This window comes from Salmo salar, chromosome 01 (genome assembly GCF_965601325.2).
Source record: "Salmo salar chromosome 01, fSalSal1, whole genome shotgun sequence".
Classification (NCBI taxonomy): Eukaryota; Metazoa; Chordata; class Actinopteri; order Salmoniformes; family Salmonidae; genus Salmo; species Salmo salar.
The window spans coordinates 177,963,398-177,983,189 of NC_138291.1; the positions used below are offsets into that span (position 1 = coordinate 177,963,398).

Genomic DNA, 19,792 nt, shown 5'->3' on the forward strand with positions numbered 1-19,792 from the left:
TTCAATAACAAATGTTGGTTTGGTTCAAAATAATCCATAGTTATATCCAAACAGCGGCGTTTTGTTCGTGCGTTCAAGACACTATCCGAAAGGGTAAATAAGGGTGACGAGCATGGCGCAATTCGTGACAAAAAATGTGTAAATATTCCATTACTGTACTTCGAAGCATGTCAACCGCTGTTTAAAATCAATTTTTATGCCATTTTTCTCATAACAAAGCGATAATATTCCGACCGGGAATCTGCGTTTAGGTAAACAGACGAAAGAAAATAAAGCATTCGGTCGACTCGGGCACGCGCCTAAGCCCATAGTACTCTGATCGGCCACTTGCCAAAAGCGATAATGTGTTTCAGCCAGAGGCTGCCTCGATATCGTTCAGCTTTTTCCCGGGCTCTGAGAGCCTATGGGAGCCGTAGGAAGTGTCACGTTATAGCAAAGATCCTCAGTCTTCAATAAAAAGAGCCAAGATGAAACACAACTTGTCAGACAGGCCACTTCCTGCATGGAATCTTCTCAGGTTTTGGCCTGCCATTTGAGTTCTGTTATACTCACAGACACCATTCAAACAGTTTTAGAAACTTTAGGGTGTTTTCTATCCAAAGCCAATAATTATATGCATATTCTAGTTACTGGGCAGGAGTAGTAACCAGATTAAATCGGGTACGTTTTTTATCCGGCCGTGTCAATACTGCCCCCTAGCCCTAACAGGTTAACCCACTGTTCCCCTGAACAAGGCAGTTAACCCACTGTTCCCCTGAACAAGGCAGTTAACCCACTGTTCCCCTGAACAAGGCAGTTAACCCACTGTTCCCCTGAGCAAGACAGTTAACCCACTGTTCCCCAGGTGCCGAAGACGTGAATGTCTCTGATTCAGAGGGGTTGGGTTAAATGAGGAAGACACATTTCAGTTGAAGGCATTCAGTTGTACAACTGACTAGGTACCCCTGTTGCCCCTTACCCTCCCTTTCCCCTCCCCATTTCCCCTCCGCTTTCCCCTTTCCCCTCCCCCTTTCCCTTATAAGGGGAAACATGACGTGCGCCGTATGTATAAATCTGAATATTTTATTGCGTGCTCAGTGTTCAGAAGTGGAGGAGGAGAATCTGTTCTGAGACATCGCATCAATAGGCTCCATCGATTTAGCCCTGCGGAGCATGTGATTGGTTGGGAGGAGGGCAGTAATTTGAACTGCCTCTCAGTCTCTAAAGGCTGCTGAAGCCTAGTGTGTGTGTGTGTGTGTGTGTGTGTGTGTGTGTGTGTGTGTGTGTGTGTGTGTGTGTGTGTGTGTGTGTGTGTGCGTGCCTGCCTGCCTGCCTGCCTGCCTGCCTGCCTGCCTGCCTGCCTGCGTGCGTGCGTGCGTGCGTGCGTGCGTGTGTGTGTGAGACGTGACTCTCCTAGTTCTACATGGTGGAATCAGTCTCTCGTCTTTGTTGTAGAGAGAGGTAGTTAGTTGCTGCTGTACTGTATGTGAAGCAGGTGTGTGTGTGTGTGTGTGTGCGTGCGTGCGTGCGTGCGTGCGTGCGTGCGTGTGTGCGTGGAGTGTTGGAGGAGAGGCGAACAGCAACAGTTTTGTCTCAGCCTTGTCTTGTATCTCTGGAGAGATACATCTGCTTTTTGATATCTGATCCTTGATGAGTAAGGTAAGCAGCTCACCTGTGCTGCTACGGCTGCCCGACTAACTCACCCTTATAAAACGTATCTGAGCTCTTTTATAAACCTCTCAGGCTATAATTATCCTTCATGATCAGGATCAGTTTCACCACAATTTGCATAGTCATGTGTCATGATGTTTTCCCTTGGCAGGCTGAGGGAAACAAAGGGTTATCTTTCACTGGTGACAGAAGCAATAGAGCTATTTTGGATCAGGACTAAACTGGAATTGTTTGATCTGGGGGAGGGAGGGAGGGAGGTAGGGAGGTGTACTGGGAGGTTGGTAGGTGGGGAGGGAGGGAGGGAGGGGGGGAGGGGGGGAGGGAGCGAGGGAGGTTTACTGGGAGGTTGGTAGGTGGGGAGGGAGGGAGGGAGGGAGGGAGGGAGGGAGGGAGGGAGGGAGGGGGGGAGGGAGGGAGGGAGGGAGGGAGCGAGGGAGGGAGGGAGGGAGGGAGGGAGGGAGGGAGGGAGGGAGGGAGGGAGGGAGCGAGGGAGGGAGCGAGGGAGGGAGCGAGGGAGGGGTTAGATGAAAAGAGTGTTTTTTTTCCCCCAGATCTTTCCAGAAAGTGCCTGAAGTCAAAGAGCAACCATCCACTTCACTTCAAAGAGAACTTTTGAGATCAACTATATTTTCTTTTGCACGTGAGTCACGTGACTTTTGTCTGGGGACATTGTTTTGAATAGCTTTTGTTCACCGTTCAATCTCTGTCCCCACATGTAAATCCAACCAGGAAATAGATCATCCTTTAGGTAACATCGTTAGTGTTTTATGTGGCCCGCCATTGATCTGCTTTATTCAGTACTGGAAGTGTTAAGATGGTAATATAAACTAACTGAATATTCGTAGCATGTTAGGAGAATTAGGTTAAGGTTAGGGTTAAGGTTAGGAAGAGGGTTAGGGTTAGGGTTAGGAAGAGGGTTAGGGTTAGGGTTAAGGTTAGGAAGAGGGTTAGGAAGAGGGTTAAGGTTAGGAAAAGGGTTAGGGTTAGCTAAAATGCAAACATTTTCCCGCGACGCCACTTAATTTCACATAAATAGTATCCCATCTAGCCATAACCCTAGAGAAGCAGGCCTTTCTGTCTTGTGAGATACATCATCAATAACTAACAGAGGAAACTAATGATCCCCAAAACACATTTACTTGATCAACAGCCTGGTACAAGTCTGGTATGACGGTTTTGTGCTGTTTGTGTCGTCATTCTGTTACCAAACACTGCACTGTTCTTCAAGTTCCATTTCCAGTAGAAATGGTTCAAAGTAATACATATGCATAGAATTCTATGGTTTCTTTAACTTTGCAGTCATTGGTTTTTGTTTGACATACATTTGAAAGTGAAAATATCTGAGTCTCAGCATTACTCTTGTTATCGTGGAATTGCCCCATAACCAGCCACATCCACCCACATTGTCTCAATTACTTTTCCCAAAGTGTGGAACCTCTTAGAGTCTCCTGGCTGACGTTGGTTGGCTGATGCCCCGCTGAGAACCTCCAGGAATGCCAACCAGGGTCCTGGGTTTGTGTGTGTTTAGGTAACGCTTTCTGCAGGACCCTGGCTGGCATTCCTGGATCTGTGGGGGCTGGGCTCTGGGCCTCTGGCCAAGGCAGCTGTGGTGTGATCCAGCTTAGAGCTGTTCATTTACCTCTAGTCCTGAGTAAGCCTGTGTTAAGAACAGGAGGTGTAGGCTAATTACTGCTGAGTGCAGTAGGAGGGGCAGCCAGTTGCTAGCTGCACTGACAGACCGTAACACCAGCCCCGTACTGACCCCTCTTTGTGGGTCCAGCTGAGTCTTACTGTCAGAATGTCAATGCTAAGGAGGGAGAGGGGAGAGGGGAGAGGGAAGAGAGGAGAGGGGAGAGAGGAGAGGGGAGAGAGGAGAGGGGAGAGAGGAGAGGGGAGAAGAGAGGGAGAGGAGGGAGAGGAGAGGGGAGAAGAGAGGGAGAGGAGGGAGAGTGGAGAGAGGAGAGAGGAGATGGAGAGGGGAGAGAGGAGAGGGGAGAGGGGAGAGAGGAGAGGGGAGAGAGGAGAGGGGAGAAGAGAGGGAGAGGAGGGAGAGGAGAGGGGAGAAGAGAGGGAGAGGAGGGAGAGTGGAGAGAGGAGAGAGGAGATGGAGAGGGGAGAGAGGAGAGGGGAGAGGGGAGAAGAGAGGGAGAGGAGGGAGAGTGGAGAGAGGAGAGGGGAGAGAGGAGATGGAGAGAGGAGAGGGGAGAGGGGAGAAGAGAGGGAGAGGAGGGAGAGGGGAGAGAGGAGAGGGGAGAAGAGAGGGAGAGGAGGGAGAGGGAGAGAGGAGAGGGGAGAAGAGAGGGAGAGGGAGAAGAGAGGGAGAGGGAGAGGAGGGAGAAGAGAGGGAGAAGAGAGGGAGAGGAGGGAGAAGAGAGGGAGAGGGAGAGGAGGGAGAAGAGAGGGAGAGGGAGAAGAGAGGGAGAGGGAGAAGAGAGGGAGAGGGAGAGGGAGAGGAGGGAGAAGAGAGGGAGAGGGAGAAGAGAGGGAGAGGAGGGAGAAGAGAGGGAGAGAGAGAGAAGGGTAAAACAGGACTTGTCGTGTAGCCAATGTTTTTGCATTATGGTTTACCCAACAGGTGTTATCACTACCATCCTTTAGGCAAAGACCTGACATTTTGTAATGGTATCAGTTATTTTGGGATTTATGAGAAGTGTCATGTGGAATGTGCATTATTCGTTTTTTATCTCTGATAAGTTATTGTCTCTCTGTCGTCATACAGCATCTCACTGTCTGCTGTTTTCCATTCCATCAGCTGAAGGAATCTCACTCTCACTCTCTCACTCTCACTGTCTGCTGTTTTCCATTCCATCAGCTGAAGGAATCTCACTCTCACTCTCTCACTCTCTCACTCTCACTGTCTGCTGTTTTCCATTCCATTAGCTGAAGGAATCTCACTCTCACTCTCTCACTCTCACTGTCTGCTGTTTTCCATTCCATCAGCTGAAGGAATCTCACTCTCACTCTCTCACTCTCTCACTCTCACTGTCTGCTGTTTTCCATTCCATCAGCTGAAGGAATCTCACTCTCACTCTCTCACTCTCACTGTCTGCTGTTTTCCATTCCATCAGCTGAAGGAATCTCACTCTCACTCTCTCACTCTCACTGTCTGCTGTTTTCCATTCCATCAGCTGAAGGAATCTCACTCTCACTCTCTCACTCTCTCACTCTCACTGTCTGCTGTTTTCCATTCCATCAGCTGAAGGAATCTCACTCTCACTCTCTCACTCTCACTGTCTGCTGTTTTCCATTCCATTAGCTGAAGGAATCTCACTCTCACTCTCTCACTCTCACTGTCGGCTGTTTTCCATTCCATTAGCTGAAGGAATCTCACTCTCACTCTCTCACTCTCTCACTCTCACTGTCTGCTGTTTTCCATTCCATTAGCTGAAGGAATCTCACTCTCACTCTCTCACTCTCACTGTCTGCTGTTTTCCATTCCATTAGCTGAAGGAATCTCACTCTCACTCTCTCACTCTCACTGTCTGCTGTTTTCCATTCCATTAGCTGAAGGAATCTCACTCTCACTCTCTCACTCTCACTGTCTGCTGTTTTCCATTCCATCAGCTGAAGGAATCTCACTCTCACTCTCTCACTCTCACTGTCTGCTGTTTTCCATTCCATCAGCTGAAGGAATCTCACTCTCTCATGAGGGTTTCTCCCCAGCAGTATGTGTTTTGGATTTTGGATTTTGAAAGTGAGCGTTCAAACGTATCATCCAATACTTTGTATACTTCAGTCCAGAAGTGATTGAGGACTGGGCCGGACTATAGTATGTGGGTGTGATTAGCCCTGCTCTCCCCACGGTTACGCCAGCAACTTGGCGTGATGTCATGGTTACCCAGCAACTTGGCTTTATGTCACGGTTACCCAGCAACTTGGCTTGATGTCACGGTTACCCAGCAACTTGGCTTGATGTCACGGTTACCCAGCAACTTGGCTTGATGTCACGGTTACCCAGCAACTTGGTGTGATGTCACGGTTACCCAGCAACTTGGTGTGATGTCACGGTTACCCAGCAACTTGGCTTGATGTCACGGTTACCCAGCAACTTGGCTTTATGTCACGGTTTCCCAGCAACTTGGCTTGACGTCACGGTTACCCAGCAACTTGGTGTGATGTCACGGTTACCCAGCAACTTGGCTTGACGTCACGGTTACCCAGCAACTTGGCTTGATGTCACGGTTACCCAGCAACTTGGTGTGATGTCACGGTTACCCAGCAACTTGGCTTGATGTCACGGTTACCCAGCAACTTGGCTTGATGTCACGGTTACCCAGCAACCTGGTGTGATGTCACGGTTACCCAGCAACTTGGCTTGATGTCACGGTTACCCAGCAACCTGGTGTGATGTCACGGTTACCCAGCAACTTGGCGTGATGTCACGGTTACCCAGCAACTTGGCGTGATGTCACGGTACCCAGCAACTTGGCGTGATGTCACGGTTACCCAGCAACTTGGCGTGATGTCACGGTTACCCAGCAACTTGGCGTGATGTCACAGTTACCCAGCAACTTGGCGTGATGTCACGGTTCTATTTGATTGTATTATAGGAGTAATGAAAAATCTTGACTGTTTTGCTGATTTAATCCCCCATCCCGATCCTTTCTGGCTCTCAGCCTGCTGAGGAGGAACCAGCCTGGGTTCAAGTACTATTTGAAATCTTTCAAATACTTTGAGTGTTTCCTTTCGCCTGACTTAAGCGCCACTGTGCCAGCCGCCAGGTGGACAATGTTTTATTTTCTATTGGTACCATTGCAACAGGCAAGTTCAATCAAGACAAAGTGTATTTGAAATCATTTCAAATATTATTTGAACCCAGGTCTGGGAGAAGCATTTCAGTGCAATGGCTTTTCTCTTTGATTTCTGTTTTTACATTCCAGTTACATTCCAGTTACAAGTTAAACTGGTTTGTGTTTGAAGCGTGTGTTAAACAGAATTGATCACTTTAGTTGAGTCACATATTCTATTCTCAGCAGCGCTCCATAACTATGCTACTAGATGATGTGTTGTATTCATCATCACTTTGTTTGGCCTCTATTCCTTTGTAATTCATTATAAGAAGTCATTGAATATGTCAACGAACTGGGCGTGTGGAGATTTGCTTTAAACGTCATTAACAGGTACACACCTGGCATCATTTGTTTGCCTGCTTCATTTAGCCAATGCTACATGTACTCTATAAGCATCAATCTACATACTATTTCTATAGCTATTTCCATGTTAAAGGACCCATGAGCATTGCCATGTTAAAGGACCATGAGCATTTCCATGTTAAAGGACCCATGAGCATTTCCATGTTAAAGGACCCATGAGCATTTCCATGTTAAAGGACCCATGAGCATTTCCATGTTAAAGGACCCATGAGCATTTCCATGTTAAAGGACCCATGAGCATTTCCATGTTAAAGGACCCATTAAAGGACAACATGTAAAGTTTATAGGAGCATGTTAGCATGTGTGTCAAATGAGTCTTAATGTTTTGACAAAATTAAGTAATATTTAAAAACGTTAAACCCCTTTTCCATCCAAAAAAAAAATAATAGGAATAAGCAAATGGCTTTGATTTCTGGTCAAACAGACGGAAACGGGGTCTTACACAACATCTACCAGAAATCGAATTCTATTGGTCATAAACATATTTAGCAGATGTTATGGTGGGTGTAGCAAAAAGGATGTGTTCCCAGCTCCAACAGCGTAATAGTGTCTAACAATTCACAACAATACACACAAATCTCAAAGTAAAAGAATGGAATTAAGAAATCTATAAATATTAGGACGAGCGATGTCGGAGTGGCACTGACTAAAATACAGTAGAATAGAATACAGGATATACATATGAAATGAGTAAAACAGTATGTAAACATTATTAAAGTGACCAGTGTTCCATTATTAAAGTGACCAGTGTTCCATTATTAAAGTGACCAGTGTTCCATTATTAAAGTGACCAGTGTTCCATTATTAAAGTGACCAGTGTTCCATTATTAAAGTGACCAGTGTTCCATTATTAAAGTGACCAGTGTTCCATTATTAAAGTGACCAGTGTTCCATTATTAAAGTGACCAGTGTTCCATTATTAAAGTGACCAGTGTTCCATTATTAAAGTGACCAGTGATTCCATTATTAAAGTGACCAGTGTTCCATTATTAAAGTGACCAGTGTTCCATTATTAAAGTGACCAGTGATCCATTATTAAAGTGACCAGTGTTCCATTATTAAAGTGACCAGTGTTCCATTATTAAAGTGACCAGTGATTCCATGTCTATGTACACAGGGAAGCAGCCTCTAAGGTGCAGGGTTGAGTAACTGGGTGTTAGCCGGCTAGTGACATTGACTAAGTTCAGGGCAGGCTACTGGGTGGAGGATGCCTAGTGATGGCTGTTTAACAGTCTGGTGGCCTTGAGATAGAAGCTGTTTTTCAGTCTCTCGGTCCCAGCTTTGATGCACCTGTACTCACCTCGCCTTCTGGATGGTAGCGGGATGAACAGGCAGTGGCTCGGGTGGTTGATGTCCTTGATGATCTTTTTGGCTTTACCTCAGTTAAGGGCTTTACCTCAGTTAGATGCTGGTGATGAGAGAAAGGGCTTTACCAAAGACAGTACAGTATAAGGTTCAGTAACACTGTGGCTTTACCTCAGAATGTGTCGGAAATATAAGTGCTGCTAGTGCTAACGAGAACGTTGATTTGGTGCCAAAGAAAAGCGCATCTTCAGTGGTATGGCAGTATTTCAGCACATCTTCAGTGGTATGGCAGTATTTCAGCACATCTTCAGTGGTATGGCAGTATTTCAGCACATCTTCAGTGGTATGGCAGTATTTCAGCACATCTTCAGTGGTATGGCAGTATTTCAGCACATCTTCAGTGGTATGGCAGTATTTCAGTACATCTTCGGTGGCATGGCAGTATTTCAGCGCGTCTTCGGTGGCATGGCAGTATTTCAGCACATCTTCAGTGGTACGGCAATATATCTTCAGTGGTACGGCAGTATTTCAGCGCATCTTTGGTCGCATGGCAGTATTTCAGCACATCTTCGGTGGTATGGCAGTATTTCAGCGCATCTTCAGTGGTACGGCAATATATCTTCAGTGGTATGGCAGTATTTCAGCGCATCTTTGGTGGTATGGCAGTATTTCAGCACATCTTCGGTGGTATGGCAATATATCTTCAGTGGTACGGCAGTATTTCAGCGCATCTTTGGTGGCATGGCAGTATTTCAGCACATCTTCGGTGGTATGGCAGTATTTCAGCGCATCTTCAGTGGTACGGCAATATATCTTCAGTGGTATGGCAGTATTTCAGCCATCTTCAGTAGTATGGCAGTATTTCAGCACATCTTCAGTTGTACGGCAGTATTTCAGCGCATCTTTGGTGGCATGGCAGTATTTCAGCACATCTTCGGTGGTATGGCAGTATATTCAGTGGTATGGCAGTATTTCAGCCATCTTCAGTAGTATGGCAGTATTTCAGCACATCTTCAGTGGTCCGGCAGTATTTCAGCGCATCTTTGGTGGCATGGCAGTATTTCAGCACATCTTCGGTGGTATGGCAGTATATTCAGTGGTATGGCAGTATTTCAGCACATCTTCAGTGGTCCGGCAGTATTTCAGCGCATCTTCAGTGGTATGGCAGTATTTCAGCGCATCTTCAGTGGTATGGCAGTATTTCAGCACATCTTCAGTGGTATGGCAGTATTTCAGCACATCTTCAGTGGTATGGCAGTATTTCAGCACATCTTCAGTGGTATGGAAGTATTTCAGCTACAGGCAAACCGATATCAACCAAATGCAAGTGTTGTGAAAAAGGTGCCTCAGAGTTGTGGTAACAACAAGAGGCAAAACAACACATTTATTAAATCATTTGAAGAATAAACTCCCCCTACTTTACGACGATTGCATTCAGCCACCTACGTTAAACAGGTGTTGATTGTCAATGCGTTTTCAAGTGTAACGCCATATGAAAAACCCACAGACGCTATCACCTATCGTCTATCACATAGGCCGTAATTTTAAAAAAGAATTTGTTTTTAAACTGACTTGCCTAGTTAAATAAATGTTAAATAAAATAAATAAATGTTAAATAAAATAAATAAACGTTAAATAAAATAAATAAACATTAAATAAAATAAATAAACGTTAAATAAAACAAATAAACGTTAAATAAACATTAAATAAACGTTAAATAAAATAAATAAACGTTAATTAAACGTTAAATAAACGTAAGCAAAGACCTGGTTCCTATTTTTACAGTCAGCAAAAACCTGGTTCCTATTCACACAGTCAGTAAAGACCTGGTTCCTATTCACACAGTCAGTAAAGACCTGGTTCCTATTCACACAGTCAGTAACGACCTGGTTCCTATTCACACAGTCAGTAAAGACCTGGTTCCTATTCACACAGTCAGCAACGACCTGGTTCCTATTCACACAGTCAGCAACGACCTGGTTCCTATTCACACAGTCAGTAAAGACCTGGTTCCTATTCACACAGTCAGTAACGACCTGGTTCCTATTCACACAGTCAGTAACGACCTGGTTCCTATTCACACAGTCAGTAACGACCTGGTTCCTATTCACACAGTCAGTAAAGACCTGGTTCCTATTCACACAGTCAGCAACGACCTGGTTCCTATTCACACAGTCAGCAAAGACCTGGTTCATATTCACACAGTCAGCAAAGACGGCATCAAGATTATGATAAACAAGCTGGACAGGAGATGCAAGATTCCATCTCGCACATATTTCTCCCAAGTTGTCATTCCAACACTATAACAAATTACGAGAGGAGATGAAACATGTCGCGTTGAATGACTGGACCAGACTTCAATGTTTTGGACACGGGCTGCACCTTCAAATCGGTAGGCTACACTGTTACATGTTTTTTTTAAGACCCTTTGACTTCAACATTTCCATTGTAATAACGATTGAGCCTACTTACTAATACATAATTACACAATCATCAGCTTCCTATTCCAGCCTATGGCTGCCTGAATACATTATTCACTTAGGTTATTTAAGAACTCATAATGGTAAAATAGAAAATAGTAACTTATAATGTGATTCATTAATTAATTAATGTGATTAATAGGTATATTCATAATTAATATAGCACACTATATTCTGATGATTACATTAAAATAGTATGTTTGTTAATATTAATATGTATCATTAGGTAGGTGTAATGTTCCCATCTATTATCATATGTAACCTATAACAATGTTGGACAATATTAGTTTCATTTAGTTTAGTATTCAGTTACAGGTGATGTTTTCTACCCTGACAGTATGTATTCATTCATATGATCTTATTTTAGAAGTGATGTTTTCTACCCAGACGCTCGTTTTAACTCAGTCTGATGGAATTACCAAGTTTTCAGCCAAGTGTCACAACTCATAATTGCAATATCTACCCCCCCCCCCCTAAAAAAAAATGCAATTAGATATTTTGTCCAAATTGTGCAGCCGTACCACAAAGGGCCGTCACCCCCACCAGTCTGATGTGTGGGGGGGGGGGGGGGTGACGTGACCGACCATAGGGGCGCGTGGTTGCTCTGTCATTATGGATACCATCCAGGTTGTCCTGTCGTCAGGGCGGGTTGGCATGTGAGGAATGTGAAGGGAACACTTGAACAGAAGGTTAGAGGGGCGCATCTCTCCCACTGCAGGGCCCCCCCCCTCCCCCCCATCCCCCTTAACTCCTGTTGTCTGGTTTTAATTAGACTCGTTAAATATGTAAATATGATGAGAGACAGTCACAGGGAGATTGAACAAACACAACTCTTCTTCAGAGAACATTGACCTTTCTTTTCAAGGAACAAAATACTCTAAAATGTCACTTAACAGGAAAATCTGGAAATGTTTAATTTGTTTCCCCATTAATTGTCTGTAAGTTCTGAGCTGGTCTAGTTTATATAGCAGCCATCCATCTGAGGACAGGTGTGAACAGTGAGTAGTGATGATGAGGGAGAGGTGTGAACAGTGAGTAGTGGTGATGAGGGAGAGGTGTGAACAGTGAGTAGTGATGATGAGGGAGAGGTGTGAACAGTGAGTAGTGATGATGAGGGAGAGGTGTGAACAGTGAGTAGTGATGATGAGGGATCGGTGTGAACAGTGAGTAGTGGTGATGAGGGAGAGGTGTGAACAGTGAGTAGTGATGATGAGGGAGAGGTGTGAGCAGTGAGTAGTGATGATGAGAGAGAGGTGTGAACAGTGAGTAGTGATGATGAGGGAGAGGTGTGAGTAGTGATGATGAGGGAGAGGTGTGAACAGTGAGTAGTGATGATGAGGGAGAGGTGTGAACAGTGAGTAGTGATGATGAGGGAGAGGTGTGAACAGTGAGTAGTGATGATGAGGGAGAGGTGTGAGTAGTGGTGATGAGGGAGAGGTGTGAACAGTGAGTAGTGGTGATGAGGGAGAGGTGTGAACAGTGAGTAGTGGTGATGAGGGAGAGGTGTGAGTAGTGATGATGAGGGAGAGGTGTGAGTAGTGATGATGAGGGAGAGGTGTGAACAGTGAGTAGTGGTGATGAGGGAGAGGTGTGAACAGTGAGTAGTGATGATGAGGGAGAGGTGTGAACAGTGAGTAGTGATGATGAGGGAGAGGTGTGAACAGTGAGTAGTGGTGATGAGGGAGAGGTGTGAACAGTGAGTAGTGGTGATGAGGGAGAGGTGTGAACAGTGAGTAGTGATGATGAGGGAGAGGTGTGAACAGTGAGTAGTGATGATGTGGGAGAGGTGTGAACAGTGAGTAGTGATGAGGGAGAGGTGTGAACAGTGAGTAGTGGTGATGAGGGAGAGGTGTGAACAGTGAGTAGTGATGATGAGGGAGAGGTGTGAACAGTGAGTAGTGGTGATGAGGGAGAGGTGTGAACAGTGAGTAGTGATGATGAGGGAGAGGTGTGAACAGTGAGTAGTGATGATGAGGTAGAGGTGTGAACAGTGAGTAGTGATGATGAGGGAGAGGTGTGAACAGTGAGTAGTGATGATGTGGGAGAGGTGTGAACAGTGAGTAGTGATGAGGGAGAGGTGTGAACAGTGAGTAGTGGTGATGAGGGAGAGGTGTGAACAGTGAGTAGTGATGATGAGGGAGAGGTGTGAACAGTGAGTAGTGGTGATGAGGGAGAGGTGTGAACAGTGAGTAGTGATGATGAGGGAGAGGTGTGAACAGTGAGTAGTGATGATGAGGGAGAGGTGTGAACAGTGAGTAGTGATGATGAGGGAGAGGTGTGAGTAGTGATGATGAGGGAGAGGTGTGAACAGTGAGTAGTGATGATGAGGGAGAGGTGTGAGTAGTGATGATGAGGGAGAGGTGTGAACAGTGAGTAGTGATGATGAGGGAGAGGTGTGAACAGTGAGTAGTGATGATGAGGGAGAGGTGTGAACAGTGAGTAGTGATGATGAGGGAGAGGTGTGAGTAGTGGTGATGAGGGAGAGGTGTGAACAGTGAGTAGTGGTGATGAGGGAGAGGTGTGAACAGTGAGTAGTGGTGATGAGGGAGAGGTGTGAGTAGTGATGATGAGGGAGAGGTGTGAGTAGTGATGATGAGGGAGAGGTGTGAACAGTGAGTAGTGGTGATGAGGGAGAGGTGTGAACAGTGAGTAGTGATGATGAGGGAGAGGTGTGAACAGTGAGTAGTGATGATGAGGGAGAGGTGTGAACAGTGAGTAGTGGTGATGAGGGAGAGGTGTGAACAGTGAGTAGTGGTGATGAGGGAGAGGTGTGAACAGTGAGTAGTGATGATGAGGGAGAGGTGTGAACAGTGAGTAGTGATGATGTGGGAGAGGTGTGAACAGTGAGTAGTGATGAGGGAGAGGTGTGAACAGTGAGTAGTGGTGATGAGGGAGAGGTGTGAACAGTGAGTAGTGATGATGAGGGAGAGGTGTGAACAGTGAGTAGTGGTGATGAGGGAGAGGTGTGAACAGTGAGTAGTGATGATGAGGGAGAGGTGTGAACAGTGAGTAGTGATGATGAGGTAGAGGTGTGAACAGTGAGTAGTGATGATGAGGGAGAGGTGTGAACAGTGAGTAGTGATGATGTGGGAGAGGTGTGAACAGTGAGTAGTGATGAGGGAGAGGTGTGAACAGTGAGTAGTGGTGATGAGGGAGAGGTGTGAACAGTGAGTAGTGATGATGAGGGAGAGGTGTGAACAGTGAGTAGTGGTGATGAGGGAGAGGTGTGAACAGTGAGTAGTGATGATGAGGGAGAGGTGTGAACAGTGAGTAGTGATGATGAGGGAGAGGTGTGAACAGTGAGTAGTGATGATGAGGGAGAGGTGTGAGTAGTGATGATGAGGGAGAGGTGTGAACAGTGAGTAGTGATGATGAGGGAGAGGTGTGAACAGTGAGTAGTGGTGATGAGGGAGAGGTGTGAGTAGTGGTGATGAGGGAGAGGTGTGAACAGTGAGTAGTGATGATGAGGGAGAGGTGTGAACAGTGAGTAGTGGTGATGAGGGAGAGGTGTGAACAGTGAGTAGTGGTGATGAGGGAGAGGTGTGAACAGTGAGTAGTGGTGATGAGGGAGAGGTGTGAACAGTGAGTAGTGGTGATGAGGGAGAGGTGTGAACAGTGAGTAGTGGTGATGAGGGAGAGGTGTGAACAGTGAGTAGTGATGATGAGGGAGAGGTGTGAACAGTGAGTAGTGATGATGAGGGAGAGGTGTGAACAGTGAGTAGTGGTGATGAGGGAGAGGTGTGAACAGTGAGTAGTGATGATGAGGGAGAGGTGTGAACAGTGAGTAGTGATGATGAGGGAGAGGTGTGAACAGTGAGTAGTGGTGATGAGGGAGAGGTGTGAACAGTGAGTAGTGATGATGAGGGAGAGGTGTGAACAGTGAGTAGTGGTGATGAGGGAGAGGTGTGAACAGTGAGTAGTGATGATGAGGGAGAGGTGTGAACAGTGAGTAGTGATGATGAGGGAGAGGTGTGAGTAGTGATGATGAGGGAGTGGTGTGAACAGTGAGTAGTGATGATGAGGGAGAGGTGTGAACAGTGAGTAGTGATGATGAGGGAGAGGTGTGAACAGTGAGTAGTGATGATGAGGGAGAGGTGTGAACAGTGAGTAGTGGTGATGAGGGAGAGGTGTGAACAGTGAGTAGTGATGATGAGGGAGAGGTGTGAGTAGTGATGATAAGGGAGAGGTGTGAACAGTGAGTAGTGATGATGAGGGAGAGGTGTGAACAGTGATCATGAGGGAGAGGTGTGTGAACAGTGAGTTGTGACACACCCTCTCCCCTGCCTTTCACTTTCAGTCTAAGGAATTTAGTTCAGTTGGGTTTACTGGCTTTTGTTTGTGTGTTTTCTGAACGAGAGAGCAGTAGTCTATTGATGGATACCAAGCAACACAGTTTTTACACAGCGACTTTGGGGCCGGTTTTAGATTACTGTCCTATCCAGGTCAGCTTCATGCATATTCATTGATGGTAGGTGTTACAATTTAGACATAAGCTGATGATACTGTATTTACCGTATGTCTTTACTTTACGGAGTGGCAGGTAGCCTAGTGGTTAGAGCGTTGGCCCGGTAACTGAAAGGTTGCTGGATCGAATTCCCGAGCTGACAAGGTAAAAATCTTTCAGTGTAAATAAGAATTTGTTCTTAGCTGACTTGCCTAGTTAAATAAAGGTTAAATAATAAAAATGTAATAATAATAATACTACTACTGTGGTCTCAGTGAGCATTTGAGGGATAGTGTATTAGTGTTCATGACATAAAAATCAGTCTGGTAATAAGGCCTGTAAACTGAGCTCTCTCTGTAGGAAAGGCCACATTTTAGTTAACATAATGTCTTCCAAATCGGGATTCAGTGTATTCCGTTAAAGCTACTCATTGTATTAGGCTGAGATCAGTAGCTGGAATATTGAACGTTGGGGAACTACCCAGATCCTCAGGATGAAACACTCTTTCAAAATACAGCGGGACAGAAAGCAGAAGCAATAGAGGCATTCCCTGGAAGCTGTCATGTTTCATCTGGATGATGTAATGTACTGTATAATGTACTGTATAATGTACTGTATAATGTACTGTATAATGTAATGTACTGTATGTGTGAGAGTCATATGTGATCTGGTTGGATATTGGCTACTAGCATCTTGTCAAGGGGATGTTCTTGTACTACAGAAACAAGAGACAGGCTCCTACCCTATGGGCCGTTCAGTGTGTGTATATATCTATATATATATATACAGTTGAAGTCGGAAGTTTACATACACCTTAGCCAAACTCAGTTTTTCACAATTCATGACATTTAATTCTAGTAAAAACTCCCTGTTTTAGGTCAGTTAGGATCACCACTTTATTTTAAGAATGTGAAATGTCAGAATAATAGTACAGAATGATTTATTTCAGCTTTTATTTATTTTATCACATTCCCAGTGGGTCAGAAGTTTACATACACTCAATTAGTATTTGGTAGCATTGCCTTTAAATTGTTTAACTTGGGTCAAACGTTTTGGGTAGCTTCCCACAATAAGTTGGGTGAATTTTGACCCATTCCTCCTGACAGAGCTGGTGTAACTGAGTCAGGTTTGTAGGCCTCCCCCTTTTTCCTCCAACATAACAATGGTCATTATGGCCGAACAGTTCTATTTTTGTTTCATCAGACCAGAGGACATTTCCCCAGAAAGTACGATCTTTGTCCCCATGTGCAGTTGCAAACTGTAGTTTGGCTTTTTTATGGCGGTTTTGGAGCAGTGGCTTCTTCCTTGCTGAGCAGCCTTTCAGGTTGTCGATATAGGACTCGTTTTACTGTGGCTATAGATACTTTTGTACCTATTTCCTCCAGCATCTTCACAAGGTCCTTTGCTGTTGTTCTGGGATTGATTTGCTCTTTTTGCACCAAAGTACGTTCATCTCTAGGAGACAGAACGCGTCTCCTTCCTGAGCGGTATGACGGCTGTGTAGTCCCATGGTGTTTATACTTGCGTACTATTGTTTGTACAGATGAACGTGGTACCTTCATGCGTTTGGAAATTGCTCCCAAGGATGAACCAGACTTGTGGAGGTTTACAATTTTTTTTCTGAGATCTTCGCTGATTTCTTTTGATTTTCACATGATGTCAAGCAAAGAGGCACTGAGTTTAAAGGTAGGCCTTGAAATACATCCACAGGTACACCTCCAATTGACTCAAATGATGTCAATTAGCCTATCAGAAGCTTCTAAAGCCATGACATCATTTTCTGTAATTTTCCAAGCTGTTTAAAGGCCCAGTCAACTTAGTGTATGTAAACTTCTGACCCACTGGAATTGTGATACAGTGAATTATAAGTGAAATAATCTGTCTGTAAACAATTGTTGGATAAATTACTTGTGTCATGCACAAAGTACATGTCCTAACCGACTTGCCAAAACTATAGTTTGTTAACAAGAAATATGTGGAGTGGATGCGTCTCATTAGCCTAGTTGACTACTGTACTGCTCTAGAGAGAGGGGAGGGAGAGGTCAAATATTATTTTATAGGTCGCATACACATATTTAGCAGAGGTTATTGCAGATGCAGCAAAATGCTTATAATTTCTGTGTCCCAAATTACACCCTATTCCCTATATATTGCACTACTATGAACAGGGCCTATAGGGCTCTGGTTGAAAGTAGTGCACTATGTATAGGAATAGTGCACTACTAGTACGACAGCTGTCTGCAGTGCTAGTTCAGGTCGAAGTTTTACGTTAGAATCACGTAGCTGTTATAAGACAATGAAGCTAGAGGAGAATTTGGGTGGAATGCCGTGATGTGGCTTCCTGATCACAGGAGAATTTGGGTGGAATGCCGTGATGTGGCTTCCTGATCACAGGAGAATTTGGTGGAATGCCGTGATGTGGCTTCCTGATCACAGGAGAATTTGGTGGAATGCCGTGATGTGGCTTCCTGATCACAGGAGAATTTGGTGGAATGCCGTGATGTGGCTTCCTGATCACAGGAGAATTTGGGTGGAATGCCGTGATGTGGCTTCCTGATCACAGGAGAATTTGGGTGGAATACCGTGATGTGGCTTCCTGATCACAGGAGAATTTGGTGGAATGCCGTGATGTGGCTTCCTGATCACAGGAGAATTAACTTTTTAGGGGGGGTTTATTGGATTAGAATAATATCTAGGAGAGAATGATGACATTTGTATTTTTTAACCTTTATTTAACCTTTATTTATCTAGGCAAGTCAGTTAAGAATAATTTCTTATTTACAACGACGACCTACACCGGTCAAACCCTAACCCAGGGGACCGGATTCCAACCCATGCTGCAGCGGTATATGTTTTGTGGAGACAGAGGCTTCACTAGGCCAGAGGAGAATTCAATCATAGTTTATGATTTAAGGGATGACCCCAACAAAATGTTGACCTTCTCACTACAGATGAATACAGAGATTGAGAACCAATGTAGTATGTACCAACCCAGCATGAACTCTGTACGTCTGTTACGGCAGCAGCAACACTGGTAGACTAGACTCTAGCTTAACCACCATACTAAAAAATCCACACAAGCCACTAGCCAGCCAGCCATATATCATGAGTTACAAGTTAAATTATGAAGTTATTATTTAAGAATTTAAGAGCATTAAAGATAAATCACAATCAGCAACAACAAAAAATAAAAATCCAGCTAGCTAAATAGCAGATTTACATCAATAATCAACATCAATGATGAGCTGATAGCCTTCCTTATTTTACTGATGTCAATGTATTTAGAAGGTACTCTAACTAGATTGCTTACAGTTTGTGATGAGTGTCGTTGCAGAAATAAATACGCCTATGCTAAAAAATAGATATCTATTTTTTTTCTTTACAGAAGCAGTTGTATGTATTTTTTTGTTGAGCACCTGCCTCCTGAAAGATCTATGCACGACTCTGATTATGAGTCATATCCAGAACTAAATCCTTCCTCACCACACTGTTTGCACTCCCAGTCCTTATCTGTGCAATAAGAAGCAACCGACACATATTTTTTTCTTTCTTCTCAGCACTCCCAGTCCTTATCTGTCCAATAACCAGGAAATCCCATGAGTTTTGTGGTTCCTCAAACAGGTCCCATCTGAGTCAAAGGTGCAACGATCAAGAGCCTTCATAGCCGTATAAAAAAAAAACAGAAGGTGTTATTTCACATATTGTAACGTCCGTTGTTGGAATGAGACCAAGGAGCAGCGTGGGTTGGGTTCATCATATTTGAATATAAACGGTGAACCAGCAAAAACCAAAGCAAGAAGCAACACAACTAACGAACAGTTTCGCAGGCTACTCACAGCAATGCAAAAACAACTTCCCACCCCAGACAGGTGGAAAAAGGGCTACCTAAGTATGGTTCCCAATCTGAGACAACGATAGACAGCTGTCCCTGATTTAGAACCATACCAGGCCAAAACCAAAGAAATACAAAATATAGATAGGGAACATAGAATGCCCAACACATAAAAAGGAACTCTAAGGTCAGGGCGTTTTACAGAAACCGATGACCTGGGCTGGTCTAGTGGGTTACTGCCGCTGCCTTTCAGACCAGGAGAGAATTGGTTTGATTCGGAGCTCTTCCAACACTTCTTACTGTTCTTTTCATTACCACTGTCCAATAAACAGGAAAAGGAGCAGTGGCCTTTTGCCAGTCAGGTGACGAAACCTAAAAATGGATCAGCTCGTGCTTTCTGGTATGATACTCCTACAGCATGTCGAGGGTCTGGCTTGGCACGTTGCCAACTACTAGATCCCACATTATAGCCTAGCCACCAGAGGTTGTTTAAGTAGGAAGGTGCTCAGGTCTCTACAGACATCACAAACCAACTGTCAAAACCACTTCACTCTGTTTGCAAAATGTACTACATTTACATTTTAGTAGACACTCTTATCCAGAGCGACTTACAGTAGTGAATGCATACATTTCATTCATTTCCCCCCCCCCCGTACTGGTCCCCCGTGGGAATCGAACCCACAACCCTGGCATTGCTAACACCATGCTCTACCAACTGAGCCACACGGGACCACTAGCTGTTGACTCTTGGTTAGTGTGGTGTGGGAAAATGTGTGGAAATGGTAAACCACATAGTAAATAGTTGTCTTCTCGTTGCTTTCTCGCCATGACAAGAGCCACGCTCCCTGCTGTCTGTTCTGTCCCTGTTTCTCCTCTATAGGGAGTCCTTCCCAGGCCCCTGCTGTCTGTTCTGTCCCTGTTTCTCCTC

General features: G+C 44.8%; 1 protein-coding gene and 1 non-coding gene across 4 annotated transcripts in view; one reads left to right on the top strand and one right to left on the bottom strand.

Annotated features, from left to right (window-relative positions):
• The window catches only part of LOC106572051 (protein Shroom3), a 199,182-nt gene that overhangs the window by 93,017 nt on the left and 86,373 nt on the right, over positions 1 to 19,792 (top strand). The gene's annotated exons all lie outside the window — the stretch shown is intronic.
• Positions 19,521 to 19,596, bottom strand: trnaa-agc (transfer RNA alanine (anticodon AGC)). The gene has a single exon. It is a non-coding gene; the product is annotated as a tRNA-Ala (tRNA).